The sequence below is a fragment of the Pectinophora gossypiella genome, chromosome 18, assembly GCF_024362695.1.
Source record: "Pectinophora gossypiella chromosome 18, ilPecGoss1.1, whole genome shotgun sequence".
Lineage (NCBI taxonomy): Eukaryota > Metazoa > Arthropoda > Insecta > Lepidoptera > Gelechiidae > Pectinophora > Pectinophora gossypiella.
This window is the reverse complement of record NC_065421.1, coordinates 4,084,890-4,090,203: the sequence shown is the minus strand read 5'-3', so window position 1 is coordinate 4,090,203 and position 5,314 is coordinate 4,084,890. Positions and strand designations below refer to the sequence as shown.

The 5,314-nt window shown below is 38.2% G+C and overlaps 1 protein-coding gene across 1 annotated transcript in view; it reads left to right on the top strand.

Annotated features, from left to right (window-relative positions):
* Positions 1–361: 361 nt before the first annotated feature.
* Positions 362–5,314, top strand: part of LOC126375183 (uncharacterized) — a 79,930-nt gene continuing 74,977 nt past the window's right edge. Inside the window, exon 1 of the mRNA XM_050022051.1 lies at positions 362–576. The gene's annotated coding sequence lies outside the window, so the exon portion shown is untranslated. The remainder of the gene's footprint in view (positions 577–5,314) is intronic.

Here is a 5,314-nt window from a genome sequence, read left to right as displayed (position 1 = left end):
CCGCCAAAAAGCCCCTATGACATATTGACATTTGTGAATGTAGACTTGTCTGAAGTTAGCTGTACTGAACGTTCGGATACAATAGAGCTGCACTAATAATAGTAAACTGTTTCACCAATAGATGGCAGAATCAGATGAAATTAAATTAGTAACGCTATTTGATAATAGATGTCAGTGTTTTATTTAGTTACAAAGCAAACGAATAGATGGCGGTTCATGTACCAAACAAGGCTTTACTAGGGTGGAGTAAACACATTCATTCAATATAGTTCATTCATTAGCAGATGGGATGATGGAGCTTAGCTCAACTTAGTTCAATTCAGTCATTCATTCAGTCAGTCAGTCCGCATTTTTCGGTCGCTTGAAGAGGTGGTGTTTTGTGTTGTTACAACTTGATTATGAATTGTTAGAAACTATACCAAAACATTTATTTTATGTATGAAATATTTTTCGTGCTTGCCTTTTTGGCACAAGGGCAGTCGCATAAGTGATTTCAAATTATTACACTGGAATTTTATGATTTGTGTACACATGTGATCGATACAATTTGTTGTCGTCTTTTTCTTATTACTGAGGGTAAGTTTGAATGAAAATTTTATTTATATATGTTGTGTATGTAGAATTCACGTTGAATTTTTTGATGGGACATGCACACTACAGGTTGTATATTCCCAGTGCGGAGCGGGGCCGCGCGCACCCGCCCTATAGCGAAAACATTGCGAGGGTTGCTCGGCCCGGGCACTCTCTAAATGCACGACCGTTTTATTACGTGGGGGTGCTATTTTTCGTGATTATATTAATATAAGGACCTGTGCCTGTAATTTGATTCATAATCATTAAATCCCGGCCTCGAACCTACTTTGAAAATATTTGCATACCGCTCCTGAAGGAGTAGGTGTGTAGGTACCTACTCGATAATTTCTCGTAACATCAAAGATGAATCTACGCTGCGCACGGAATTAATTGTTTCACAAAAGCTCATGGATATAATTAGAACCCAATTAGATTAAGAAGTGATCAAACACCAGTTACTGTTTAGTTTTAAAACAAGATTTATAACAACATACGTAGGTACCTACCTACCTAACTCCCTAGGTAAGGAGGTACCTATTCTAACTAAACTGCTGTCTAATGAAAGACTAGGTATATTTTATAGGTGCCTACATAGGTATTTATGATGATAGTAGGAATTATCTGATAACTATCGCCATGCTCATCATTATTGTAATCCTCATCCAGATTCTGAGTAGGTACCTAGGTAGGAAGGTATGTTACCTACCTATTCGCATTATTTTCCTTGTATAGGATAGGTAGGACGGTCTACATTCTTCCAATTATCGATTTCGCCTATTACTATGATTTTCCGTTTTACGTTGTAGAGTTAAGTAATCGACCTTATTGCGCCAACCTATACACAATAAGATCTGAGGGTTATCCTCCTCTTGAGGCCATCCTCTTGAGGTTTATAGGTACCTATTCTTCAATAGTTTCTTTCCCTCCCATCACACCACCACTTCCACATGGTATCTCAATATCCATCAGGTAATGATTTATCGCCTAAATAAAACCTACAAATTACTTTAGCCTTGAATATGACAAATTACCCTAGAAAGCTTTCTATCGGCTGACTCACAAAACGGAGCTGACCGAGTGTCGAACATAATCGACCTATTCAACCCTTCACTCGTTAGATAAGATTTATTATTCAACGAAAAGACAAGAAAAATGCAAAGAATGCATGAGTCACAAACCGGAACGAACCGACCAGAGACGGGGGTTTTGAGATCATTTTGTCGTTATTGTGTCTTGATGATTCATAGTGATTACACACGACCTCAAGGAATCCCTCTCTTATCACTAATCACATTAGATTAGTCAAGAACGCTTGAAATCGTGACTAATTGAAGGCCTTGTTGCTGTTACACCGTTCAGTACACTGGCAACTATCGGATTAGCAAAAAAACATATTTTAATCGTAAAAGTTTTCAAAGAAAATTGTCTAGTCAGTATCGGCTCCAATGTATGTAATAAGAATGTAACAACGACGAAACATGATCCCAAAGTAAACAATAAAATTCTGCTAATACGTAACACAATACACGAATTACGCGTGTAATACAAGAAGCGAAAGGTATCGCTTTTATTGCCTCTTAACCGACGTGCAACTTAAAGACATCAAGCCACACGTGACATCACAAGTAGTTGTGTAAATGTGGAACGCTGATAATGCGTCAGGGTATATCACGGACGTTCGCGGATCCGTCGTGCTTATTCATAGGAAATATTCCTTGTATTGCCACACACTGACTCTGAGTAACAGGTACCGGTGTAGTTTTACATTACGAGACTGTCAAGCCGGCATTAGCGGTATGCAGACACTTTTCCAACGACATTTTCAGGAAATTGCCTACTCTGACAGGAGCTTATTACTAACCGGAATGTGTCATGATCAAAACACGCCGCCGTATTTATCTTGTTACCCAACACAAACCTAATCGAATAGTAAAACTTTATAAATCAAATAACGTCTGATACCTACGTAAAATAAAAAAGCAAATGGTTAATTAAAAGAAACTCTTGACTGACTCTTTCTTAATAATAATTCTAATTCAAAGTTATCTGCAAAATCAATTATAAAGGGTAATACTAAGACGTAAAGGTCAGCGAAAACCGCTATTGAATAACAATGGGGCTCAGGGCTCAGCTCACGGTACTCGGGCGCGCCGCGGACATCGCCTCGAGCCATCACTGAACTATTCAATGCTTGTGTTCTGTAATGCGACGGCTAAGGACCTAATAAAGAGCAGACGTTGGCCACAGAATGGATGTCAGGGTAGATAAAATCGCTGTGGCCATAACAAGCGTGCGCCAGTGGACACGACTCTGACCCGGCGCGCCGGCTGCCCTTACTATCGCGGGTAAGTCGCTTTATGTCACATTTTATTAGCCTTTATATCTGAGCACACGGATACTTCCATCACATAAAGCCATTTCAATAAACGACGTTTTCACATGTTTTTCCCTAAAAAGCCTCGTTTGAACCGTTCCGTTTATTTAGCCAATTTACTTCTGCCTCTAGGATTGAAACATTAATATCTTGCCATCATTTTTCGTGTCAATTCGCAAGTTCTTCCAATTGGCAAACTTAACACAATTCCCATAAACAGATATTTGCAAATATTCAAAGAAACTTGAGAACACGGTACGATGAGTAAATGAGCTCCATCAGTTCTGCTATCGAGTTATTTCTGCATCGAAGATTCATTTTAATGAAGATAATAATTCTTTTTATTCTGCAAAGTCATTAACGCGTTGCATAACAGTAACTGACCTTAATACGAGTAAGTATATTGATTTGCACTGCGCTGTTTTTTAATTAACTTACAGAATTAATCACAATAATAAAATAAGTTACATTTATTACAGTAATTGTTGTTGGAATCTCCAAGAAACATAACTTGAACTTTGAAGACAGGTATTTTATCTGTGACCAGCTGCTAAGCATAAGTACAAAACGCGCGAATGACGTTTTGACACCTTTAGGCGGCGCAGTCATAATCATTTTAAATTTCTTTAACGAGATGAAAGTTCTTATTATTAAGTAAATTTACCTCGACGTCTGCGAACAATTTACTGGTATCGCTACCAGGAGACAGCTGTACGAGATAAACAACAGGTGTGCACGCGCCTTAATTTTTTGTTCTTTTTAAGTATACCTTTTTCATCACAGTTATGGGTATATACTCGTCTCGCTCACTCCATAACAACCATGGGGGCGTGATAATAATACGTTGTTAAGATTTTTTTCCATTTCGTAGTTGTGAATAGTTTACATTGTTCATAGTGAAAAAGTTGTTAAAAGTAAACGCGTTAATTTTTGGGTTCATGTCGTTAAATAGGTGTTGAAATACTGGTTATCAATAGAAATATAAATGTCCAAAATAAAATGAAAATGTTGTATTATTTCGCTGAAATCAAATCGTCCGCTGCACAAGAAACGCAGCAAATTACGCGGCATAAACATCACTTTACGCCAATTTCCCGGACAAGATAAGGGTTTAAAGGCACCAAAAACCTGATGATGGGTATCGATACAATTTATCGACGGCATCAATCTTGGTTCACGCCCACGGTTTCATCGGCAGCTGTGATAGATTTTGTATTTTTTGCACGATTCGCGATACACCAGACATCGATTTGCAATTTGCAAGCAAGTCCGACCTTTATGTTACTACCTGCTCGTCGTGAGTACAAAAACTTGTCGCCGGTATCTCGACAAGATGTCTTGAAATCCTCTGTATCTACAAGTTACACTTGCTAACCGTTTTCATTCATTTTACGTCTTCATTGTTCTTTGTTACCACGTCTTCTAAACGCAACAATAGATAATTGAACTCGATTATTGATTTTATTATTACTTGGGCAACTTCTAAAACAATCGACGGTAAAAAACGAAAGGACCCACCTGCCAAATAAGAACAAAATTTCGTTTATTATAATATCATTGGCTCGCTCACATCCGAACCTAAAATAAAGGACGAAAACATTTGCAAACCGTGAGCTAACCATGGAATTTTATTTGAGTGGTGCAAGGAACATCTGTTACCCGTCGGCAGGGAGCCATCGTTACGACATCAAAGGATACTTCGACGAAGCGGACGCGACGAGCGCTTTTTGGTAACGTCTGTCCTGGTAAAGATAATCCTTTTACACTGTCTACTAGTAAACTAAATAAAGGAAGTAATTAAAATCGCCTTTGGCGCCGAAAATGATTATATTTTTCAAACGGTAGTATTTTATAGCCAGTTTGATTATAGTTACATAACATAAACATAGCATAGCATCACGACTGTACCAAATCTAATCAAAAAATCAAATCAAATAATCTTTATCCCCGAAAAGCAGAGGTTTATAGTACACCCACTCCTCGCCAGCTATATTGAAGTCCCATGTAATAGGAGGTTGAGCTTATACCTAAATAAACTTTTACCTAAATAAACTTTATTATTACTATTGTATAGGCTACTTGACTACCTAGTCAAATGAGATTATTTTTACAAAACGTCACAACGCAAGTTTTCATTAAGGTTTGTTTGGAAATACCTGTGACGTCATCTTCTTCTATCGTTTGAGTTGTGAGGTGGATGACCAACCTCATCAACCCCGGTGTCAGGTTATTATTGAGCCCCTGACGTGACTCAACTAACGGCTACGTGCTTACATCAGTAATCATCTTCTGGACAATCAGGTGATCAGCCTGCAATTTGTTCGAACCCGGGACCTCCGGATCAACAACGTGACGTCATCAATAAAA